This window comes from Pelodiscus sinensis, chromosome 1 (genome assembly GCF_049634645.1).
Source record: "Pelodiscus sinensis isolate JC-2024 chromosome 1, ASM4963464v1, whole genome shotgun sequence".
In the NCBI taxonomy this organism is placed as follows: Eukaryota; Metazoa; Chordata; order Testudines; family Trionychidae; genus Pelodiscus; species Pelodiscus sinensis.
In genome coordinates, this window is record NC_134711.1 from 36,012,969 (window position 1) to 36,040,201 (window position 27,233).

Genomic DNA, 27,233 nt, shown 5'->3' on the forward strand with positions numbered 1-27,233 from the left:
ATGGATAGAAAACTGGCTAGACTTTCGGGCCCAACAGGTAGTGATCAACGGCTTGATGTCAGGTTGGCCGTCAGTTTCCAGTGGAGTGCCCCAAGGATCTGTTCTTGGACTGGTTTTGTTCAATGTCTTTATTAATGACCTGGATGAGGGGATGAATTGCACACTCAGATGACACTAAGCTAAGGGGAGAGGTAGATATGCTGGAGGGCAGGGATAGGATCCAGAGTGACCTGGACAGATTAGAGGATTGGGTCAAAAAGAAATCTTATGAGACTCAATGAGGACAAGTGCTGAGTTCTGCACTTGGGACGGAAGAATCCCAAGCACTGTTACAGACTGGGGACTGAATGGCTAAGTAGCAGTGCTGCAGAAAAGGACCTGGGGATTACAGTGGATGAGAAGCTGGATATGAGTCAACAATGTGCCCTTGTAGCCAAGAAGGCAAATGGCATATTAGGGTTCATTAGGACGAGCACTGCCAGAAGACCCAGAGAAGTGATTATTCCCCTTTATCCTTTATTCGGCTCCGGTGATGCCACATCTGGGCTGTGTCTAGACTGGCAAGTTTTTCCGCAAAAGCAACTGGGTATGTCTACACTGGCCGCTTGAATTTCCGCAAGAACACTGACTTCCTACTGTCTGAAATCAGTGCTTCTTGCGGAAATACTATGCTGCTCCCGTTCGTGCAAAAGTCCTTTTGTGCAAAGCTTTTGTGTAAAAGGGCCAGTGTAGACAGCTGAGATTTGTTTTGCACAAAAAAGCCCTGATAGCGAAAATGGCGATCGGGGCTTTTTTGCAGAAAAGCGCGTCTAGATTGATACGGACGCTTTTCCAGAAAAAGTGCTTTTGCGGAAAAGCATCCATGCCAATCTAGACGCTCTTTTCCGCAAATGCTTTTAACAGAAAACTTTTCCGTTAAAAGCATTTTCAGAAAATCATGCCAGTCTAGACGTAGCCCTGGAGTATTGTGTCCAGTTCTGAGAAAGGATGTGGACACATTGGAGAGGGTCCAGCGGAGGGTGACCAAAATGATTAGGGGGGTGGAGCGCATGACCTGTGAGGAGAGACTGAGGGTATGTCTACACTACCCCCCTAGTTCGAACTAGGGGGGGGTAATGTAGTCATACGGAGTTGCAAATGAAGCCCAGGATTTGAATTTCCTGGGCTTCATTTGCATAAAGCCATCCGGCTCCATTTTTAAATGCCGGCTAGTTCGGACCCCGTGCCACGTGGCTACATGCGGCACGGAGTAGCTAGTTCGGATTAGGCTTCCTAATCCGAACTAGCTAGTCGGTGCCGCGTGTAGCCGTGCGGCACAGGGTCTGACCTAGCCGGCATTTTAAAATGGTGCCGGACGGCTTTATGCAAATGAAGCCCGGGAAATTCAAATCCCGGGCTTCATTTGCAACTCCATATGACTACATTACCCCCCCCTAGTTCAAACTGGGGGGTAGTGTAGACCTACCCTGAGGGATTTGGGTTTGTTTAGTCTGCAGAAGAGAAGAGTGAGGAGGGATTTGATAGCAGCCTTCAACTTCCTGAAGGGAGGTTCCAAGAAGGATGGAGACAGATGGCAGAACAAGGAGCAATGGTCTGACGTTACAGTGCGAGAGGTCTAGGTTGGGTATTAGGAAAAACTATTTCACTAGGAGGGCAGTGAAGCACTGGAATGGGTTACCTAGGGAGGTGGTGGAATCTCCATCCCTAGAGGTTTTTAAGTCTTGGCTTGACAAAGCCCTGACTGGGTTGATTTAGTTGGGATTGGTCCTGCCTTGGGCAGGGGGTTGGACTTGATGACCTCGTGAGGTCTCTTCCAGCTCTATGATTCTATGTGCCTGGCTCACCCCTGCCCTCTGGAGTCACGACTCCCACCTGCAGCCTGCCACCCTCTTGGAGAAGTGGGTTGCCATCATCCTCTGGGAGCTCGCCCCCCTCCCCAACAGCTGCCAGTCAAGTTGGCAACCAGTTTGGCATGAGGAAGTCCACCATCGAGGCCCTCCTCATGAAGGTAAGGCACTCTGGGGATATAGTCTCTGCAGAGGGTGGGAAGTGCAGGAAAAGTGGGATCCTCGGGAAAGGGAGGTGTGGGAGATACAGTGGGGGTATGGGGAAATCCGGTCCCTGGTGGGGTTGTGCCTTCTTGCCCATCATACATCCCTGCTGCCGGGGGGCAGTTTCATAGGGGGTGGCTCCTGAGGTGTTTGGGGGAGCGAAGGGGATGGCAGGGGGGGCGGGCAACTCCCAAGGACTCAGGCACTCCCTCTCATTCTCTGTTGTGTGTGTTTCTTTATCTCCTTCTACACGTGGTGAGGGCCATCAACTTGATCCTCCTGTGCAGGGTCATCTTCCTGGGAGACCTGGACCTGATTGTGGCTGGATTTGCCACCCTTGTGTTCCTGAAGTGTGCTGGAGCCATAGATGTGACCCTCATCCCAATCTGAGCACCAGAACATTGAGCGGCCCAGTATATCAATAGGAAGGGCTACTTTTTGATGGTGCTGCAGGACCTGGTTGACCATTGTGGACAGTTCACAGACATTTTTGTTGGGTGGTTGGGGAGGGCACACAATGCCCAAGCCTTTAGAAACTCGAGCCTGTTCAGGAAGCTGGAGGTGGGCACATTCTTCCCCCTCCGTGAACTTGCTATTGGGAATGTGCAGATGCCACTGCACATCAGTGGGGACGCAGCCTACCCCCTGATGTCGTGGCTAAGGAAGCCATGTGCTGAACATCTGGACCCCAGCAGGGATGAAATTAATGCCCACCTGAATTGGGCGTAGATCCAGGTGGAGTGTGCCTTCAGCTGCCTCAAGGCACAACATCCCTGAGGTGGCCGTGGCATATTGTATCCTCCACAACATTGTGGAGAGGAAGAGGGAGGCCTTCCTTCTGTGGTGGGGGGAAGGGGGGCAGATGCCAGATGCGAGGGGCGAGCCTTCCAGCAGCCAAGGATAGCTGCCATCCCACAGGCCCATCATGCTGGGGTGGGAATCCAGGAGGCCCTGAGGGAAAAGTTCTCTCAAGCACCCCAGTAACTTTCCCCAGGGCCTCCCCAACAAGGGCTGTTGGTTTGATGCCCTATCCCTTCCCCACCACAACCCCTCCCTTCGCCCCTTCCTTGACCTCTCAATAAACACACCAGTTTGGTTTCCAACAAAATGAAGTCTGTATTTATCTAACTTTAAGAAAAGGTGGGCAGGGGAAAAGGGGATCATAACCTGCAGGGGGAGAGGAGCAGGTAGATGTGCCACCTCGGGTGTGGGGACCTCATCGGAGTGGGGGTTGGGTGGGCCCAGGGACCACAGGAAGGTGGGTGGGAGGGGAGACTGGAGTGGAGTCAGGGATGGCAGGGGAGTAGGTGTGGGGGCATGGGCATTACCTGGGGAGGGAGCATAGGCATCAAATTGGAGGCAGGCAGAGGGGAAATGGACATAGCAGGGGGGCAGAAGTGTGGAAGAGGATAAAGTATGGGCTAGATCAGACAAGAAACATTCACATAAAAAAAGAATCTGACAGATCAGAAAGAGTAGACAAATAAACAGTGACAAGTTTTTAAAGTGCTTGTACACAAATGCTAGAAGTTTTAAAAAAATCTTCTACACGTTGAACCTTTCTAGTTTGGCACTCTCTGCTCTGCAACATCCATAGTCCAGCAAAATTTTAGTTGGCTGGATGTACACTTATCATGGGCATGTCCAAGTTTCCTGCAGTCCCATCAAGTTTGTTTACAACCACCAGTCCTGGCTCTTAGTGTTCTGTGCTGTTATTTAGCTCTAATTTACCACCAAATGTCTTCCAAAAAGTGGAAGTGTTGGTAATGCTGCTACACAATACTGACCTCACATGGTTCAGCAAATTCTCTGGATTGAAACTAGTCAGGTCCCAAGGATGCCAGACTAGAGAGGTTCAACCTGTAGTGTGTCTCTAAAAGTTGAATCTGGGACAATTAACAGGCTAATTGTATAATGCTTTCTGGCACTGTGTGCCAAAGTTTCATTCTTTTTCCTAAGTAAAATGTTTTTACCTGGAGCTTTTAGTTAGGAAAAAAACAGATGCAAAACAGAGTGGTCCTGTTTTACTCTAATTTTGCTTTGGGCTACTGCCATTAAATCCGTAGATTCTACATTGACAAAAATGTCAATATATGTTGAGTTATATACAGCACCCGTGTTGTGGTTATTGTTCCATGCATTAACTCAGAATTTACCTTTGTGGAGTTTACTCTGAACATTATTTTAATGTGACTTCATTGTAATTAATTGCCTTTGATATTTTTCTTTGCTAGAGTGCGCTAAGCTCTCCTGCTAACCTCCTAACAATGGAAAAGTAAACTATATGGAAAAATTCCCTTTTGCTGATGTTATTTTAAGCTTATAGACCTTTCAATCCCATGAAATGTTTATAGATATCCATGATTCAGTGAGACAAGCATGTCAGCGGACACCACATTTGGCATTATTATTATTGGAGCCAATCCGACGTCTGTGTAAGTGTGTGAGAATCACCTTGAATGGTGTTATTTCATGTGTGGCGTCTTCCCACTTTGCCTCTTATGTTCCATTGTGAAGCATTATCAAAGTTTATTTCATTCTCATTTTTTCTAAAATATAAGTAGGCTACTTCAGTCTCTCTAAGTATAAACACTCAGTGATTTTTCATCATAATTAAAACATTAACATTTAAAATGGAGAATTATTTTGATGGCTTAAAAAGTATACAAATAAATCAACATGATTTCTATTTCATAATGGAAAAAAAAACAAAGACAAAAATTCAGAGTATGTCTGCATTATAGTTTGTCAGAAAAACGGCCGTTTTTCTGACAAAACCCGAGTTACATCCACACTGCAATCGCGTTCTTTTGAAATTAAGTCAAAAGAATAGAGGGGTTTTTCCAGTGTTGGTAATCCTCTTTCTGTGAGGAAGAACCCTTTTTCTGAAAGAGTTCTTTCGGAAAAAGGCATGTGTGGACAGGGAGAAGGGTTTGTTTTTGGAAGAAGAGGCCTCCAGGAAATAACACAGGTGCCCTGGTGGACACACTGTCAAATTAATCAGGACTCTATAGCTCCTGTCTCCTGGCCCCTCTTAAAGCTGTAGCACCCTGGACAAGCCTTGTGGCAGAAAGCTGGTCTGAGAGCAGCACCCCATCGTGGAGCTCTTCCTTAAAACAGGCTTTGCCTCTCATGGCCCAGCCTCAAGCCCCCTGCAACCTCCTGGCCCTCACAGGGAGCAGCCCCAGGGGTTCCAGGACCCACCCAGGGGGACCAAATGGGCATCCTCCTTGTCCAGAGCAGAGATCCCGTCTCTCCTCGAGCTGTGGGGTGAGAAGGAGATATTGAAGGATCTCCACTTCAAGTGCCGCAACGCTGAGATATTTGAGCACATGGCCAAGTCCCTGGAGGAGTGTGGAGACCCACCCCGGACCTTGAAACAGGTCTGGAGTAAGGTGAAGGAGCTCCACCAGGGATATGTCTGGGCCAGAGAGCACAGCTCGTGCTCAGGGGCAGAACCCCACACCTGCCCCTACTTCAACGAGCTTCACCAGATCCTGGGAAGTGGGGAAATTTCTTCCCAACCCATCATGGTGGACTCTGGCCTCCAGACCCCTGTCGTCACCTGGCCAGAGGTCAGGGCAGAGGAGAAGGAGGACAAGACCTAGCAGGAGGAAAAGGAGATGGAGACCATGACCCTGTCCTTGGATCCAGTGCCTGTGAGCCAGGACATCTCCCAAGCCTCGTCAGACACCGGGGAGGGATCTTCAGGTGCATGGTCTTAGTTTGTCACACACACAGGGTGGGGGAGGCTGGGGTACCAGGGGCGGGGTACAAGCGTTACTTGGGCTGCTCAGGCTGGACATCATACTGCGGTCTGCGCACATGGAACCATGTTCAGTATTAGTGTGCAGCATGTTGACGCAGCAGGCAGCCTCTGAGCACGGGTGGGATCCTGCTGCCAGGCTCAGGGGAAGCCACACATGTCCTGCCAGGGGGGGTGGGAGGCACTCCCAGCACCTGCCATGCCTGGAAGCAGGCTAGCCACAAGGGTGCAGGCACGACTCCAGACACACCAAGGAGTGCCACACACAGCACATGTGCTCTCACACAGGCAGTGCTGTGAGCTGAAGCTTTATGTGCAGACACCAGAGAGGGCCAGGCTGCTCCTGGCTCCTCTGCCACCTGTGAGGGGATCCCATTGTGGCTGGACACTTCTCTTGCCTGCTTTTCCATGGGCCAGGAGGTGGGGTTGAGAAGCAGGCAGCATGGTCCCCTGGGCACCTCAGGGCTCCTGTGAGGCAGGGCCTGCTGTGCAGGCCACACATGGCCTTGCTCCTGGGACATCCCCCTCCTCTGCCTCAAGGACTGTGGGTAGCTGCTTACAGAGGAGGGCATGGCCTTAGGGACGGTGTGTGTATGGATGACTGACCACCTCTCCCTCTTTGTGTTCTCCACAGCTGGACCAGCCAGGACTGAGGGGTGAGCTACACCACCAGAGCCAGCCAGGGTTGAGGAAGATCTCATGCGCTAATTCAGTTTTGGGGATTCTTGCCCCTTTCTTTGCAGTTTTTCTTAACTGAGCAATTTTAGTGTGGCCTCCAGGAGCCCAGTCAAAACAAACAATGCATTTTAAAGAAAAATGTAAAATATGACCTAATTAATAGAACACCTCTGACAGGTTTCTACATCAGAGTGAAGGATTCCAAATCTTTGAAGATATCCATGCTAGCAAAGTAGAAGAGTTATTTGTGACAAGAGTAATGGAATGAAAGTGAGACCAGGAAACACTTTCTGACACTCCCGAATAAAAAGGTGAAATCGCCAATATGCGTAGGACATTTAAAGCTAAATTCGACAAAACTTTCAGAAGTAGGGAGATAGCATTAATACCCTTTCATGTATTTACCATCTCTATTGTGGATGAGGTGGAATGGAAACATCATATGTTGGATAAAGGGTCAAACAGAAAAAACAATTGACAGTATATTGTCAAATTTGGAGGAAGTCTGGAGACTGGTCTGCATTCTGGATTCAATAAAAATCTAAATTTTCATTGGCAATTTGAGAAGATGCATTAGAGAACATCCAGAACGTATTTAAATAGGGATAAAAATTACCATGAAACATAGTGAATAAAATGAGATTCAATATAGACAGATGAAAAATACTTTCAGGATAAAGAAATAATGAAGTGCTGGATCTTGAAATGAAGTGTTATGAATTTCAGTGGGCATTGCAGGTGTACTTCTCAGGAAAAGGCTACAAATTAACAAATATATAATGGGGGATAGACTATTAACTATAAAAAGACAGGAGGAAAGGTGTAGTTGAGAGATAGAATGTGTGTGAAGAGTACACTTCTACCTACAAAAAGGTAAAGAAAGTGATCAAATAAATAGAAACATTGTGTATAAAACAGAGGAGATCATTACTCTGCTTCATTTGCCGCAGGTTTGGCTTTAAGTGGTATTCAGTGCTGGCCACCTGAATTTAAAAAGCTTAGAAAATTCAAGATCAAAGGAGAACAGCAAAAATGACATTTTGGGGCTACATTCTACCACGATGGTTTATGTTAAGTAACATCTAACTCTGAGTATAATTCCATTGCTATCAGCAGAATTACACTTGGGCAAAGGTGCTCCACTAAATAGGCAGGATTGGCAGAGTCTAACACTTTGAAAAATATGTTTCTCAGGGAAAATTATGAGAACTATTCAGTGGAAAAGAGGATTCTCTTTCTGTTCTAATGACTGAGTGGTGAATCAGAAGGAAAAATGCCATGTACAGAACAATCAATGCTTTTTTTGGAAGAACTCTGGGTTTTCTTAGAAATCCTCTATTCATTTATTAATTAACTAGATTCAATCTCCTCCCCTCAAAAAAGACCTAATGTCCTTGTTAATGTCTTCAGGGAATTTCTCTGATCTCCTCAAGGCCAGAATTGGAGGACAGAAAACAAGGAGATTCACGTACTTTTCCAGCCACGTGAACACCTGCAGCACATATTTGCTGCACTTCTATGAACATGGAGTAAACTCTGCAAACTCAGCTTAAACCTGAATGAAGGCTGATTTTAAGTATTTTTGAGATATGTACTGAACATCTTTCAGCGCTCTAATGGTAATAGCTTTTGCTTATTTTATCTAGGCCATAATGACTAGAGATTAATGGCTCTTTATCTTATTACCAAGATCCTAAACCATCCAGTTCTCTATCAAACCTCTAAAACCAGAAGACAGTTATTAAGCAGTGTTGAAGAAAAACAATTCGTATAGTGCTTTTAGGGCAAGAAATTTAATGAATATATAAAGGAGAACAATTGGTGTAGTATACAGGAAAATGAAATATGTTCATTAAACAGACTTATTCCTTTAAACGGACAGCTTTCTGTGGTGTTTTTGTTGTTCTGGAGGTTTAGTATTAATAGCATTACTTCTTTCACAGATGCCCATTTAAAAGGATTCATAGCATTTTATCTATTACAGAAAATGCATTCTTACAATAATAGGCCCTACTGTGTGGATGAGCTCTAGAGAGGGTTATGTGCTTATGGTTCATTAACATTCATTCTGCACAGGTATTTGTGTATTTTAAAACTTAATATTTACTGATTTCAACAGAGTATGCTGTAATCAGAGAAAAAAATAGAAGTATAAAGCTGAATGCCACACAGAATACTTTTGCAGAGACTAGAGTCAAGATCAGAAACACATGCATGGGATGAAGTGACTATTTAAGAAAAGAAGCAATTATAACATCAGTGGAATCTCTGACATATACATAGTCCACATCCGAGAAAATATGAAAAAATGAATAGATATAGATATAGATATATTTTCATACTTTCTCAGACATATATGTCACTATATCAGACATCAAAATCTGGCCATAACTAAATTTGTGTAGGTGTATGGTTAACCAAATTTAGTTATGGCCAGATACTGATCTTTCTTATGCTACTAGAGGCAGTGCAGTTTGTCTGGATTTATACATGTGTTACCAGAATATAGCCTTTATTGAATCTGTAGCACTTCAGAAATGCACAGTTATATCAAGTGCTCATTCTTATTGAACCTGAACCAATTAACCCTCTATCAAAAGGCCGGTAATCCAAAACTGAACCTTACATTTGTAAATTGACCCAATCTTTAAAATGGAACAAATCAAAATCCTTTTCCAAAATCTGAAAATTGGCTCTATCTACAATGGATGTCTAGAGTTAGACAATTAAGTCCATATTTGGATGCCTAAATAAAGGCATATAATTCTTTAAACATCAACTTTTTAAAATCTTGAGCAGCCTTTCACAAGTTCATTGATTATTGGAATAAAAGATTAAAAACTGATCCAACAAAAATAATGGTAAATATGAATAAAATAAGCAAAACAGAATAAAAACTAATGTCAAGATATAAAGTTGAAGTTATACAAAATGAACTAGAATTTTTCAGCCCTATTTCATTTTTGTAAAATATCTAAACATTAAAAGAAGAATAAATGGTGACAGATATATAGTCAGACTTCAATATGATTTGATCTGGCTAGAATCTCTCATAAATCTAACCAGAAACAAAACTTCCAAGCAAAGATTCAGAGATGAGAAGGAAGCCATGAGAAAGAGTGGGAGGTAGAAAAAGAGAAAAGAAGACAGATGAATGAAACATTTGGTGGCAAAATGTACAAATAAGCTGAAATTACTTTAAAAAAATCACCAAGGGTATGTCTACACTACAGAGTTAGTTCGAACTAACGGACGTTAGTTTGAACTAACTTTAATAGGCGCTACACTAGCGCTCCGCTAGTTCGAATTTAATTCGAACTAGCGGAGCGCTTAGTTCAAACTAGGTAAACCTCATTTTACGAGGATTAAGCCTAGTTCGAACTAGCTAGTTCGAATTAAGGAGTGTGTAGACCCTTAATTCGAACTAGTGGGAGGCTAAGGCTTCCCTGGTTTCCCTGGTGGCCACTCTGGCCAACACCTGGGAAACTCTATGCCCCTCTCCCAGCCCCGGATCCCTTAAAGGGGCACGGGCTGGCTACAGTGCCCGTGCCAGGTGCAAGCCTGCCAGCACCCAGCCAGCAGACCCTGCACCTGGCACGGATCGAGCCAGCCACCCGATGCCCCCCAGCCCTCCCCCTCTTCCCGGGACCAGGCTGGCGGCTCCCGGGAGCTTGCCCGGGACCGCAAGAGGCGGGCACCCACCTGGGCTAGTGCGGACATCGTGGACCTCGTCCACGATCTCCACACTAGGCACAGGAAGGTGACCGTCTAGGGCAGGAGAGCTGCCAGCCTGGCCACCCAGAAGCAGGAGTGCATGAAAATCAAGGTGGTCCACTGAGACCCCCGACCCTGAGCCCTGAGCTTACAATGGCCGTCCTGGGTCAGACCAAAGGTCCATCTAGCCCAGTAGCCTGTCTGCCGACAGCAGCCAACTCTAGGGACCCTGGAGGGGATGGACCGGAGACAGTGACCAAGCCATTTGTCTCGTGCCATCCCTCTCCAGCCTTCCACAAACTTTGGGCAGGGACACCACTCCTACCCTCTGGTTAATAGCACTCCATGGACCCAACCTCCATGACTTGATCTCACTTCCCTTTAAACTCTGTTCTAGTTGTAGCCTTCACAGCCTCCTGCAGCAAGGAGTTCCACAGGTTGACTCTTTGCTTTGTGAAGAACAACTTTCTGTTACTAGTTTGAAGCCTGGTACCCATTCCTTTCCTTTGGTGTCCTCTAGTCCTTCTTTATGGGAACTAATGAAGAACTTTTCTGTATGCACCCTCTCCACCCCACTCATGCTTTTAGAGACCTCTATCCTGTCCCCCCTCCGTCTCCTCTTTTCTAAGCTGAGAAGTCCCAGTCTCTTTAGCCTCTCTTCATATGGGACCTGTTCCCAACCCCTGATCATTTTAGTTGCCCTCTCCTTTCCCAGCCTCTCTCTTTCCCTCTCCCACCTCCTTTTCCCAGTCTCCCCCAGTTTTGTTCAATAAAGACAGATTCCATTTTTGAACACAATTGTCCTTTACTTTGTACATCAAGAAAAGGGGCTAGGGAAGGGTAAGTGGAAGGAGGTGAGGGAGGAATGGGGCACGAGCCCCCGATGGGGAGGACTGGGCTGGCTCTGCGGGCCTCTGGAGGTGGAAGCTCTCCTGCAGCCCCCAATTGCCCCCTCTCCTCAGATGGCAGCCTGTGGCAAGTGCAGCCGGGCTGATGGCCGAGTGGTGTGATGTGCCCAGTGTGGGTACTCCGGGCACTCCAAGCCAGGACTGGTTTTCAAGAGGGGCACCCCTGAGAACTGTCTGTCCGGGGTGGGGGTTGGGACCCTTTAATCACAGCCCTCGGCTAGCCTGAGACAGCATCTCCACGCTCTAAGTCCTCCTCTGATGCCCTGCCGGCACTGCTTCTGGCCATCCTTAAGCCCTGTTCAGGGTCCACTTAATGTGGACATGCTAGTTCGAATTAGCAAAACGCTAATTCGAACTAGTTTTTAGTTCTAGACGCGTTAGTTTGAATTAGCTTAGTTAATTCAACGCTAATTCAAATTAGTTTTTAGGTCTAGATGCACTAATTCAAATTAGCTTAGTTCGAATTAACTAATTCAAATTAAGTTAGTTCGAATTAGCGCTGTAGTGTAGACATACCCTTATTTTGCTTCTTCATGTATGTTACAAATTATAATACAACACAATGTATCTTTATAATGTCTACCCCAGAGGTTTTGGATAGAGGTCTATAAAAGCATGAGTGGCGTGGAGAGGGTGAATAAAGAAATGTTCTTCATTAGTTCCCATAATAGAAGGACTAGAGGACACCAAATGAAATGAATGGACAGCCGGCTTAAAACTAATAAGCTAAAGTTCTTCTTCACACAGCACATAGACAACCTTAGGAACTCCTTGCCACAGAAGGCTGTGAAGGGTAGAACTATAACAGAGTTTAAAGAGAAGTTAGATAGCACTCCATGGACCCAACCTCCATGAATTTATTAGACAGGGGGTAGGAACAGTGTCCCTGGCCTCTGTTTGTGGAAGGCTGGAGATGGATGGCACGAGACAAATCGCTTGGTCATTGTCTTCGGTCCATACCCTCTGGGGTACCTGGTGCTGGCCGCTGTCAGCAGACAGGCTACTGGTCTAGATGGACCCAGTATGGCCATTCTTATGTTCTTATATTCTAAGCTCAGGGCTCAGGGTCAGGGGTCTCACCGGACCAACTTGATTTTCATGCAAACCTGCTCCTGGGTTCACATGTGGCCTTTGATGGCCAGGCTGGCAGCTAACCTGCCCTAGACGGCTGCATTCCTGTGGCTAGTGCAGAGGTCATGGACGTTAGAGGCCTCTCCCCAAACCTCAATGAGGTCCACGATCTCTGCACTAGACCAGGTGGGCGCCTGCCTCTTGAGGCCCCGGGCAGACTCCTGGGAGCCGCCAGCCTGGTCCTGGGAAGAGGCAGAGGGCTGGGTGGCAGCGGGTGGCTGGCTCATGCCGTGCCAGGTGCAGGGTCTGCTGGCTGGGTGCTGGCAGGCTTGCACCTGGCACGAGTACTGTAGCCAGACCGTGCCCCTTTAAGGGCTCCAGGGCCAGGAGTGGGGGCCGAAAGGTTTCCCTGTTTTGGCCCAGAGTGGCCCCCAGGGAAAGCTGGGAAGGGCTAGCCTCCAACTAGTTCGAATGAAGTGGCTATACAGTCCTTAATTCAAACTACTTAATTCGAACTAGGCATTAGTCCTCTTAGAATGAGGTTTACCTAGTTCGAATTAAATTCAAACTAGCGGTTTGTATGTATAGACGCTATTAATGTTAATTCGAACTAACGGCTGTTAGTTCGAATTAACTTTGTAGTGTAGACATATCCAAATCGACAAGGAGTCCTGTGGCACCTTATAGACTAACAGATGAGTTGGAGCATAAACTTTCGTGGGCAAAGACCCACTTCATCAGATGCGTGACTTATCAATCATTAATCAATCATTAATGACAGAAATTGATAGTTGTCTCTCATCATCCAGCTCCTCCCTGCCACTGTTCTTTAGTACCCATGATAACTTTAGTAATCGAGAAAGCCTTAAAAAAGATGGGTGGCGGGGTTGATCTTGCAGCACTTTCCATAGAGATCCTGACTGAATAGATTGGATCATAATATATCCCAAGGCAACTTTACAATTATTTGTATACAGAGATAATGGGTTAATCATAACTTTATGTGCATGAATTATTCAATATTTAAAATTATTTTACAAAAATAACACAAAGTCATTGCTGTAGGCTGGATCTGGTGGAGCTCTCCACTGAGAGGGAATGTACATAGGTAAGGGATATAAACTGTTGAATTAAAACACAAAGGGGCCTTTTCTAAGATAGAGCTCAAATCATAAAACCTCTGAAGCATACCAAAACCAATATTGAACTTTGATCTGGTTTCCAGCTGGGAGGACCTGATGTAAGACATTTATATTATATATAAAGACACATGAGTGTAGACACACACAAGCATACACACACACACACACACACACTTATATTAGAAGAAATTATATACAATTTAAAGGTTACGTCTTCACTGCCCTCTCTTGCGCAAAAAATATGAAAATAAGGTGAAGCGTGGAATATTGCTGTGCCTCATTGCATAATTAATGAGGCTCCATTTCTGTACAAAACCCCCCTCTTACGCAAGAGCTGTTCTTCTGCTTTTTTTTCAGGAAGGACTGCTCTTGTGCATGAGGGGGGCTTTGCACAGAAAGGAGCCATGTAGACTGCTCCTTTTTGAGCAAAAACCTCTTGCACAAAAATGAAGCCTTATTAATTATGCAAATGACGTGCGGCGATATTCCATACTTCACCTAATTTGCATATTTTTTTGCACAAGATAGGGCAGTGTAGACATAACCTTAGGGCAAATATAGGAAGAGCTCTGCAAATTATCACTATTGAACATGTCCAAGTTTTCAAAGCATATACTTAATTTTAACATTGATAGAGACAAGAAAATGTATTGATGTGTTTTGTTTTGCTTTGCCAATTTTTTGAGGGACAGGTTATTCAAACTGTCAGGCAATTTTTCTTCAATTCATTTTTTAAAAGTACCCATACTAGCCTTTCTTCACAGGCACCAAGATTGAGTGATTTCGTCCATTTTATCTGTTTTAAGGCTGTCCATTCACAACCTGTGAGATTACCCTTTTCTAATGTCATGTATAGGGCCCTACAAAATTCATGGTCCATTTTGGTCAATTTCATGGACATGGAATTTTAAAAATAATACATTTCATTATTTCAGCCATTTAAATCTGAAATATTACAGTTTTATTATTGTTTGATCCAAAAAGGAGTGTGTGTGTGTGGGGGGGGGATTGCATGGAGCTTTGGGGGTTTAGCAGTATTGCTATCCTTACTTCTCCACTGCTGCTGGCGGGGCATTTCCTTCAGAGCTGTGCACTTGGGAAACAACTGCTATTATCCAGAAGCCCAACTCTGAAAACAACACAGAAATAAGCGTAGCAATACCACAGTCCTCCCTAAAGTAACCTTGAGATCCCCTTGAAACTCCCTTTTCAGTCAGGATCCCCAAGTGAGAAACTGTGGTGTATTTGAAAGGGAGCCTGGGTTCAGACTAAGGATATTAGAAATCATTCAGAAGAAGTTTCAGATTTCACAAACATCAGCACACTCTGGGTATGTCTACACTACCACTCTGGTTCGAACTAGGGTGGTTAATGTAGGCAACCAAAGTTGCAAATGAAGCCCGGGATTTAAATATCCCGGGCTTCATTTGCATCTTGCCGGGCGCCGCCATTTTTAAAGCCCCGGTAGTTTGGACTCCGTGCCCGCGGCTACACGCGGCACGGAGTAGGTAGTTTGAATTAGGCTTTCTGCCGTTACTCCTCGTGGAAAGCCTAATTCGAACTACTTACTCCGTGCCGCGTGTAGCTGCATGCACGGAGTCCGAACTACCGGGGCTTTAAAAATGGCGGCGCCCGGCAAGATGCAAATGAAGCCCGGGATATTTAAATCCCGGGCTTCATTTACAACTTCGGTTGCCTACATTAATCACCCTCGTTCGAACTAGGGTGGTAGTGTAGACATACCTTCTCAGACTGTGCATGTTCTCTCACAAGAGCCAAAATCTCATCACCCAGATGGTCGTACCCCTTACAGAATTTATGTTTTCAGTACTCAGGTACAAAACTGAAGTGTTTTCTCTTCCACTCATAAACTAGCACTTGATATTATTAATCATCTTTATTATTGTAATGCCTACATATGAATCAAGTATTGGTCCCAATTGTGAGAGAAACTGTATGAAGATAAAATAATAGGCAAACTCTGCCCTACAGATCTTACAATCTCAATGGCCAAACAGACATAGGATAAGGAAAGACGACTCACAACTGCAGCACCTCCTAGTGGCTTTCCCAGGGATTGGCTCTACTGGTGGTGTCTTGCCCGCCATCACTTCTGCTCCTGGACATATGTCATTCCAGGGACTACACTGTCCAACTGGGAGACAGTCTGTGCTTCTTCCTTTCTCTCCAGCTACTACGCTCAGTGGCAACTGCAGCTAATTGTCTGGCTACTTCCTCAGAGGTGGGATGAGGGAAGACCCAGGCCCATCCTCTACTCTGAGTCCCATCCCAGTGACCCTGAAGATGGCCACCACTTGCTACTTCCCCTCCAACTCCTCAGTTCATTTCCCTGGGCCAACTCCCACAGCTCCCACTACACTTTCTTTGCTCTTACCTCCAGGTTTCAGCCTGCCAATTTTAGCAGCTAGCCAGGAGCTAGTTTCCTCAGTCACTACTGGCAGTGCCACTATCTCCATGGTGTTGGCATTCCTTCCTCCGGTTTAGTGCCTGATCTTCCTACTTGTGCTCCAGGAAGTTATTGAACCTGCTCTGTCCTGCAGTTCTTCTATGGACCTGCCTGACAAAGGTGCTATTTGTGGGAGGGTAGTGGAGGCAGTAGTCCCCCCAAATTTTGAACCCCTGGTTTTTATATTTGAGGTCTACTTAAAGTGCATGCCCTGACTCTAGAGCAAGGGTGGGGAACCTCAGGCACAGGGGCTGGATACAGCCCCCGGCTTGCCTGGATCTGGCCCCTGAGGCTCAGCATTGGGGAACCTGTGCTGGAGCTGTAGCCCCCCTGCCACTCACTCGCAGGGTGAATATAAACAGAGGAAGGCAGGGTGATTAAAATAACAAAAGGCTTCTCATTCAAGTAATTGAAGGATCATTACATCATCATTAAACCATTGCCTGATACTCCACATAAAAATGGAGGGGAAGAGTAGGAATGAGTGGTGTGCAGCTGAGATTCCCATTTGGATTACTGCTGTTAAACTTCTCATAAATGTTCTTAAAAAAGAGCTTCAGAGGGGGTAGCCAAATTAGTCTGCAACTGGAAAAACTTTAAAAAAACAATGAATAGTCTAGCACAGTGGTCTCCAACCTTTTTAAGTGCAAGATCACTTTTTGAATTTAAGTGCAATGTAAAATTTACCTCAGACCCAAATATCCTTGTTGGGCCTTCTTTGTACCCCTTCTCCAAGGTGCTGCATGTGTTCATTCTGTCCTCCCTTCCTCCCTCCTTTTCACCAGGCAGGGGCTGAGAGTTGGGGCACAGGCTCTGGTCTTGGGCTAAGGGTTTTGGAGTATGAGAAAGTTCAAAGTTGAGCCTAGGAAAGGGGGTTTGTGTGCAGGAGGAGGTTCAGGTGCTACAGGCTCTGTAAGGGAGTTTGATTCCAGGAGGCTCAGGGCTAGTGCAAGGCCTTGGGGTGCAGGAAGGGGTTCATGACTGGAGCAGGGGTTCAGAGCTGTCTCCTGCTGGACACTGCTTACCTCGGTTGGCTCCTGGGTGGTGGTACAATGGGGTTAAAACAGGCTCGCCCTTGCCCTGGCCCTGCACCACTCCCTAAAGCAGCCAGCAAACTCCCTCCATTCCAAGCCTTGTTGTGCCCTCCTCCCTCTGTTCTGTGGAGATAGAATACAGGGTGGGAGAGGGGGCACCCTGACATCAGCACCCCCTGCTCTTCCTCTCTTGCTCTGCACAGCAAGCAGGAGGATCCCGGGGGGAGGAGGGCAGATCCAAGGCAAAGGGCAGGAGGTTCTCAGCAGTGGGGAGAGGGGCAGCTGAAGTGCTGCGCTTAATAATAGCTGCTTGGACAAACTAGTCGAGATCACCTGTCAGAGGCTCCAAGATCTACCAGTGGATCTCGATCGACTGGTTGGTAACCACTGATCTAGCAGCACCTTAAAGACTAAAAATATTTCAGGGTGGTTAAACACTGGAATAAATTGCCTAGGGAGGTTGTGGAATCTCCATCTCTGGAGATATTTAAGAGCTGGTTAGATAGACATCTGTCAGGGATGGTGTAGACAGTACTGGGTCCTGTGATGAGGGCAGGGGATTGGAATCGATGACCTCTTGAGGTCCCTTCCAGTTCTAGTGTTCTATGATTCTATGAATATGTAGATGGTATCATGAGCTTTCTGAAGAAGTTGGTTGTGCCCACGAAAACTCGTGATACCATCTACATATTCTGTTAGTTTTTAAGGTGCTGCTAGACTACTTGAAAAAGAGGTAAAAAGTGAGGTAGCAACATTGTCAAATGCTACAAAATTGCTCAAAATAGTTAAGTCCAAAACTGACTGTAAAGAGTTACAAAGGGATCTCACAAAACTGGTTAATTGATAAAACAAGGGCAGATGGAATTCAGTGTTGATAAATCCAAAGTAATGTACATGGAAAAACATAATCCTAATTACACACACAAAAATGATGCTGTCTAAAATAGCTGCTACCACTCAAGAAACAGATCTTGGAATCATTGTGATTTGTTCCCTGAAAACATTTGCTCAGTGTGTAGTGTCAGTCTCAAAACTAAAAAGATAGAATATTGGGAATTGTCAGGGTGTTCACACCCCAGTGCGCCTCAGTGCCCCCTGACTGTCTTCATATAGCCCATCTCAGGGCAGAATACAGTCTGTATGGGTTGCTCATCATAGGCATTTGGGCTTATCTCCGTAGCCCCGCTTACCTAAGCCAGGCTGCAACCTGTCTCCACACCCAGGCCTTTCCTCCAGCCCCTCATCGGGGTAGCCTTAGCCAGCCTTCTCCCAGCTCTAGCTGGCTAGCCCCAGCAGGTCTCCCTCCTGGGAGCTCCTACTTCCTCCACAGCCAGCCCCTCACTGGCCTCTCTCCTCCCCTTGAGCAACCTGGGCTTCTCTATATATACGAGCCAGCTGTGCTCATACGCGCCCTAATGGGTTCAGCTGGCTTCTCTCAGCCATTCATGCAGTCCTGGATCTTTGCCAGCTGGGCTCTCCCACGCCCTAATAGGTTCAGCTGGCTTCTACCAGCCATTCGTGCAGTCCTGGGTCTTTGCCAGCTGGGCCCTCTCTCCCACTAACTAGCTCCCGCTGGCCTCCTCTCTGCTAGCCCCGGCTCCGGGCCGGAGTCCTGGTATTAAAGGGCCAGTGCAGGGCAGGCGCCCTGTCACAGGAATCATCAGGAAAGGAATAGATAATAAGACAGAAATTATTATATTGCCGCTATATAAAGTCATGGTAGGCCCACATCTTGAATACTGTAGGCAGATCTGGTCATCCCATCTAAAAAAAGATATATTGGCTTTGGGAAAGGCACTGAAAGGGCAACAGAAATGTTTAAGAGTAGGGAATAGCTTCCATGTGAGGAAAGATTTTTAAAAAGTCTTGGATTTTTCATCTTGGAAAAGAAAAGACTAAAGGATGAGTGGATATAACAGAGATCTAGAAAATCATAAATCATGTGGAAAAACAGAATAAGGAAATGTTATTTATTCCTTTACTAACAAGAAACTCATCCAATGAAATTTATATGCAGCAGATTTAAAACAAACAAAAGAAATTCTTTATTCATAGTCAACCTGTGGAACTCTTTGCCAGGGCCTGGTGGAAAGGCCCAAACTATAACAAAATCAGTTCAAGGAGGATCGGTCCTACTAGCTAGAATGGACAGGAATGGTGTTCCTATCTTCTTTACCAGAAGCTGTGAATGAACGACATTGGGTGGATCATGGTTACCTCTTTAGTTCATGCCTTCTGATGTACCTGACATTGACCACTGTTGGAAGAGAGGATACTGGGCTAGATGGACCATTGGTCTGACCTTGTATGACCATTCTGATGTTATGTAGAGCTGAAATGTATCTGACCCCTGCTCTAAACCACTAGACCCCTTACCCCTTCCAGGTCAGACAGGGTGTTTCTACACTGCACCATAACTCGAAATAAGATATATAATTTGAGTTATACAAATTGCATATCTTATTTTAATGATATTTTGAAACAGCTTATTTCGTCATTTAGTGCTGTCTACATAATGTCAAATTTTGAAATAAAATGCTGTTCCAAAACATCCCTTACTCCTAATAGAATGAGGTTTACAGGGACATTTGAATAGTGAGCCTGCAATAACAGGACCACTGTGAAGATGTGGGATAGCTATTTCAGGATACTCTGGTATCCTGAAATAGCATTGCAGTGTAGATGTACTCACAGAGAGCCTAGAAGTCCTAACAGTCAGTCAGTCAGTCAGTCTCTCTCTCTCTCTCTCCCCCCCCCCCCCGCCCCCAGAGTTAGTAACAAGGTCCGAATATTAAAATGCTAAGGCTAACAAGTGTCCCTTAAGTGACTTGCCACAAAATATCAGAATATGTTAGTGTTAGAGCTGACTGGATCTATTATTTATTTGTCTTTCTCTTATATAGGAATTAGGTACAGTGCTCCTGTCAGTTAACTGCTAAGTTATCTGCCAAAAACTAAAGTTTTCAGTGCCTTACTAGCCTCTGGAAAGAGGTGATGGGGGGGGGGGGGCTTGGTCCACCCCTCAATTTGCAGCTTGGCTTGAGCATGCTCAGGAACATTGCTAAAGCCACTATCCTCAGTCAGCCCCCAATGTGCTCACTCTCTTTCCTCCCCCATCATGGCATACTTGGGTCGCCTCCCATACCAAAATCTGAAATGGAGCCCCTGCTGGCTGGTCCTCACAACACCTCTTTCATTGACTGCTTTCTGCCCAGCCTCTCTTGGGCTCCATTAACCGCTTCCTGGCCACTGTGGGGTAGATGCCCCATCACAGGGACACTGAATGAAAGGAGGGTAAGGGGAATGGAGAGTAAGCGGGAAGGCCAGGAAGGAAGCTGAGGTGAGGGAAGGAATCAGTTGGAGCAAACATTCCATAAAGATTGATCAGACAAAGTCCAGTCAAAATTGTAGAAAATTCACTTAAAGTCCCTGCTTTGGCTCCTGATACACCAGCTGCTACAGGGCAGTTTTCCTATAGGCACATGTGTGAAGTAGAAAGGAAAGACATTGAACACTACTTAGTTCTAGGACTCCTCACACTTGTGTGGGTCTCTCTGGTAAAATTTTAGGTCCAGGAATAGAGTGGCCTCATTTTGCCCTCTCCATCACAGTGAAGCAGATGCTATTTTGGCTTCTTCTGCAACCATTTTTTCTGGCTGTAGTCTGTGATTGTAGCATATGTGCCAGTCAGCCAGCTGCAAGGACACTACCCCCTAGTGGGCAGATAATACCCGTTTGGGACACAGATCACCATCAGACATGATAGACGTGCCTCCTGCTCACACTCTGATAGCAGTCATCCTACCTAACAGACATATTGTGAGAGTGAGACAGGCATATGCTCCTTTCATCTTCCTGCCCTATGATTGCTGCAGGCTTACACAGTGGCTTGTGAGCTAATTTTGATCCATCAATTTTTTTCTTGAGAGAGAGAATATTGATTTCCTAATTTGGTGAACAAGACTGTGGGCCACTTGACCAACATTCCAGAATGTAAATGGTGTTAACCCAACTTGAACAACACTGCTTGAAAAGAAAAAAGAAATAAATTTAGAGGGCAGACTGCAGAATTATCTTTTAATTAAACCTTTATGCTATTTTTTTAGTACTACAACTTGCACTATCCAAACTAAAACAGACAGACGTTACTATGCATGAAGCATGTGTATTTAACCTTCTTTCCTAATAATAGCAATAATTAAGTGATGTTGACAAGCCCTTATTTGAGGGTGAGATTGGGGAGGTATGTCTTTCCTGACACAGTGGGCTAAAACATTAAATCTTAACGTGATGCTGGCAACCTCTCAAAAGACAGAGTCGAGGCAGGTGGTAATCCAGTTCAGTGGCAATGGAAAATAGGCTACTGTACTTTAGCCTTAAATTACAGTGCACTGTTTGTATAAAGAACAGAGAACACTTTTTGAGACATATGTAGTATATTTTTCTAAGACGCCTCATGTATTTTCTTTAGTTATAAAGGGTAACAATTGTTTGTCAGGGATTATATTTTGTTCTTTAGAAAAGAAAGATTATGTCAAGTAACATGTTAATTAGAATAGTTAGATATGTTCTCAGCACTCATTTATTAATTTTCATTTAACTTTATCCCAAAGATATATTTCTAATAGAATTTTCAATGGAAACTATGTTACTGGAAGTGAAAAAACCATATCAGGCCATATCTTCAACATTTCATTGTTTTTATTTATTGCAAGCTCTGTTTGACAGAGAAAAATAATTCTATACAAATGCAAAATGTTTCACATTAGGAGCTTTGTTTTATCCCTGGATAATCTAAGTGGGACTATTTAATAGACTATTTGTCCAAGCTAGATTCTTTAATATCCATGTTTTGGAGACGAGAGATGAAATCCTGGCCCCATGAAAGTCATTGGCAAAATTCACACTGACTTTAACAGAGCCAGATTTTACTCATCTTAAGAAGAGCTCTGTGTAAGCTTGACAATTTGTCACTCTCATTATCAAAAATTGGTTCAATAAAAGACATTGTCTCACCCACTTTCTTCCTCTAAAATCCAGGGGCCCAAAGAGCTAGAACATGGTATACCAAATGGGACTATTTCAATAAGACTATGTAGAATTAGGCTCTTAAGGCTGCTTCTTCTCCCTTAGTTACACTGAGGCCTTGATGTACTGCTTTGGCAACATAACAAGGCATTAAAGAGGGTAGGAGCAGGCTTTGCAAAATACTCCCTGTGTAGAGAGGCTCCCTGGCTGATACAAAGCCAGTGAGAGGAGGGATATGTCAGCTTTGCTGCTGCCTCTGGCACAGCGAATGCCATGGAGGCATGTTAGGACACAGCTGGAATGCTCTGTCCAAATTTAAAATAAATATCCATGTTTCGATGCCCCATATGTCTGAACAGCATAAATCAGAGCAGCTCTCAAGCTGCTCCAGAAACAGGCAGTATAAAGTCATTTTAGTCCCACTATCCCTTCGCCAAGGGCACAAATAAAGTAAAAGTGAATTTGGTCCACTTATGTCAATGATGCAGGAGTAGACCAATAATAAGGTCCCAGCTGACTGACTAACTTCATCTAAATGTTTAGGGTATTGAAAGAGGCAAAATTGTTCAGGACAGTAATTTAAGCAGTTTTCCTGGAATGAGTCTGTTTAAAATAAAAGAAATCTGTAGGTGTATTCAGACAGAGGTTTTGGAGAGACAAAGTTATAAAGCCATGCAGAGATTCACTATTCTGAAACAATAGACCTTCCAGCTGATAAAAAAATACATTCCAAGCATTGTTTTTCTTTGGCGGAGACTGGACTGCCAATTTTATTTTTAGTGTCAAATTGGGAGGGTGAGGAAGGGCTTCTAATTGATAAGTTCTCATTGGAAACTGGAATTTCTATTCTATAAGAAATTCCAACACTTCAAAATGTGGTGTTATTCCAAATTACAATGAAAGTCAAAGTGATAACATTTGCTGTGAAAGGGAAATTGCAGAAAATATAGATTAAGCAATATAAGCTTTATTTTGCTGAATCATTTCATTTGGATAATGTTAAAAAAATTCATTTTGATAAGATCAAAAACATTTTGTATGATGGATTTAATACCAGATGAGACCATTGTAATAATCTCACCTGAACTCCTATATAAAACTTAGGTCACAGAAAAAGCATAAGGTATGTATTATCATCTTTAAAATATGTTTTTTATAATGTGTATTTATGATTATGAAATATAAATGTATCAATACAAGTTAATTCCACAAGTGAATCCTACAACAAAACTTTTCTACATGTGTGCACCAACAGGTACTACTGGCTTTTTTCCAGGTTGAATTATTTAAAATTCATGTTTTTGAGCTAAAGGGTGAAATTATAACCCTACTGAAGTAATAGCAAAGCTCACACTAATTTTAAGGTCATGTCTACAGTCGGAAAGTATTTTGAAATAACTAAATTTGATTTAATAATTCCCAATTTTACAAAATCGAAATAGCATGTCCCCACAATAAAGGAAGCCTCAAAATTAGTCTGAGACAGGCTGCATTAATGTGGACATGCTGGGTACGTCTAGACTACCGCGTTTTGTCGACGGAAGTTTTGTCGACAGATACTGTCGACAAAACTTCGGTCGACAATTTGCATCCAGACACATGGAGTTCTGTCGACAAAGCAAGCCGCTTTGTCGACAGAACTCCGTAGTCTGGACGCAACGTTACAGGCAATAACACCTTCTGTCGACAGAACTCTGTCGACAGAAGGTGTTTTGCCTCGTAAAATGAGGTTTACCAGCGTCGACAAAACCGCGGAGTTCTGTCGACATTGTCGACAGAACTCCGCGGTAGTGTAGACGATGGTATTGTTTTGTTGACAAAAGTCCACTTTTGTCGACAAAACTAGGTAGTCTAGACACACCCGCTATCTCAACTTAGAGCCCCAGGAAGAACTGTGGAGTAATTAGTTTGAATTACTCCGTGAAACAATTATTTTGAAATTGTGGCACTGAAGTGTCCATAATAATGCAATTTTGAAACAACTATTCCAAATTTAGCGTTATTACCCAAGAAAAGCAGGAGTACAGATTTTGAAATAAAAGCAGCCTCTTATTTTGAAATAACAGGCTTGGTAGTGTGGATGCTCTGCTTATAAATTTGACCTAAGGGGGATTATTTAGAAATAAAGCCCTAGTGTAGATCAGGGATAATAGAGTTAGAATTTTATTCTTTTAATCACTACCTAGGTATACAGGTGGCACTGCAATAATCTTTATAGACCTAAACTGCTAAATTAAAAACAAAGGATTCTGACTTCACTGCAGGGCTAAGCAGAAGACAAAAATGGGCTGCAAGACAAGAAAGCTTAAACACAGCTCGATCTAAGTAACAAAGGAAGTGAGGTTTAACAGGCTTTAGGGCTTTAATTCGAAATACCGGGTCCCTGCCGCGTGTAGATGTGGGCAGTTAGTCCGGACTTGTAAATTTAAAAAATGGCGACCGGCCGGGAAGATGCAAATCAAGCGCGGGATATTTAAATCCCAGACTTGATTTGCAAATTTGAATGCCTACATTAGCCTCCCTAGTTCAAACTAGGGGGCTACTATAGACATACCCTATGCTACCAGCCCTCCTAGCTATCTTCAAGACACCATCAACATTCTGAGGAAACTACAAAACATCACTAGTCTTCCTGAAAACACCATCCTGGACACCATGGACATAGAAGCTCTTTACACCAACATTATACATGAAGACAGATTACAAGATATCAGGAACATCATTCTTGATGACACCACTGCACACCTAGTTACAGAGCTCTTTGACTTTGTCCTCACCCACAACTACTTCTGATTCAGAGACAATTTGTATCTTCAAGTCAACATCACAGCCATGGACATCCACATGACCCCACAATATACCAATGTCTTTATGGCTCACCTTGAACAATTTTTCCTCAGCTCTCGCCCCCTAGCATCCTTACTCTACTTATGCTACATTGATGACATCTTCATCATATGGAACCACGGGAAAGAGACCCTTGAAGAATTTCACAGGGATTTTAACAACTTCCACCCTACCATCAGCCTCAGCCTGGATCAAACCACATGAGAGATCCACTTCCTTGACACTACAGTACAATTAAATGATGGGCAAATTTCCACCACCCTATACCAGAAACCTACCAACCGCTACACTTACCTTCATGCCTCTAGCTTCCATTCCAGACACATTTCTCAATCTATTGTATACAGCCACGCCCTAAAATACAACCGGATTTGTTCCAATCCCACAGACAGAGACAAAAACCTACAGGATCTATATAGAGCATTCTTAAAACTGAAATACCCACCCGGAGAAGTGAAAAAGCAGATCTACAGACCTAAAAGAGTACCCAGACTTGAACCTACTTCAAGACAGGCCAAAAACAGAAAAAAATAGTATTCCACTTGTCATCACGTACAGCCCTCCAACGAATTAACAACAATCTACCTATCCTGGAAAATGAGCCCTCACTCTCACAGGCTTGGGGGAAAGGCCAATCCTCACCTACAGATAATCCCCTAATCCTCAAACAAATTCTTTCCAGTAACCACGCAACACACCTCCATCATAGTCATCCAGGAACCCACCCTGAAATCAGCCCCAGTGCCAGCTCTTCCCACACATCTACACAAGCAATTTCATCACGGGACACAACAATATCAGCCACTACATCAGGGGCTCATTTAACTGCACATCAACTAATGTGATCTATACCATCAAATACCAACAATGCCCCACTGCAATGTATATTGACCAAACTGGACATTCTCTATGGGGAAGAATTAATGGACACAAATCAGATATCCAAAAAGGCAACACACAGACACCTGTTGGAGAACACTTTAACCTGCTCAGGCACTCATTAATGGATCTCCAAGTCACCATATTGTTTCAGGCCAATTCCACAAGCCAAATACACAGGGAAGGGTTGGAACTTAACTTCATTTACAAATTTAATTCTTATCAGAATGGAATGAACAGAGACATCACTGGCTGGCATACTACATTCCACATCCTAATGACTTAACCAAACAAACAAACAATGGAGGTTCTAATTGTTCTTATCAGCCTCTTGTAACTTGAACAATCTATTTACTGTCTTTTTTCTCCTTTTTTCCCTTCTTTCCCTGCCCCTCTTCCCTTATTTATTCTTGGATCTGGACTTTTAAAACTCCAGTCATCTGAAGAAGTGGGTTTTGCCCACGAAAGCTCATGATACCATCTACATGTTTTGTTAGTCTTTAGGATGCTACTAGATTATTACTTGTTTTTTTAAGTTTTTCCAGTTACAGACTAACTCAGCTACCCCTCTGAACTTAAAAACTGCCAGGCAGTCTCTCCATCTGTGCAACATCATTGAGTTCAATGGAAGTTCAATGTAAAACATACTTACAAAATAGGGACCTGCTAGGATGACCATGTTTCCCCCACAAAAAAGGGGAGGCTGGATGGGGCTGTCACAAGGGGCCCCTACCATGAAGATGGCCTGGCATGTTGTCAAGAGCAAATGAGACAAATGCCCACTTTTCCCAAAAAACTTAGGACAGCTATAACAGGATGTATAGTCAACCTAGGCCTTGTCAAGTATATTTTTTCAGTATGAATTTTCTCTCTATTTTTTTCTCATTATGAATATCTTTATTTCAAATGCATTCTTCAAAATAATTTAATTATTGCAACTACTTTTGATGAAATTCTGTTACACTAAGCTCAGTTTGGACCAATTCTCAGGTACACGGGTTTAAACAGTTCGACTTGAAGTAAATAGAGTGATATTTGTGAACCAAGGCTGCATCTACACTGCAAAGATATTTTGCGATACTGGAGTACCCCGAAATAGCTATCCCACATCTTCAGTGCAAGCCTGTTATTTCAGGTTCACTATTCCGATGTCCATGGAAACCTCATTCTATGAGGAGTGAGGGATGTTTCAGAATAGAGCTTTATTTTGAAACTGATGACAAAATAAGCTATTTCAAAATAGCATTGAAATAAGATACGCAATTTGCGTAGCTCACATTGCATATCTTATTTTGAGTTACAGTGCAGTGTAGATGCACCCTGAGAGTAGAATCTGGATCTTTGTCTCTGCATATCTTGACTCTCTGAAATACCTTCCAATATGTAATTTGTTTTCAACTCTACACAACTTTAAAAAATAAAATTATGTGCTTATGTGACTGCTTGCAACACACAACATCTGACCTTTAGGAATTAATTGGTAGAGCGGACTCGGTGCAGAACTGAACATTCAATTCCCTTTGACCTGTGTGAACAATGAATCAGTGCAATGTCAGCTACTTGGGTCATCTAATTGAACTTATGGCTCATGTGCTACATTAATCAGCAGCAATGGTCTGAATATATGAGTGGCTCAAGATTTTAACAA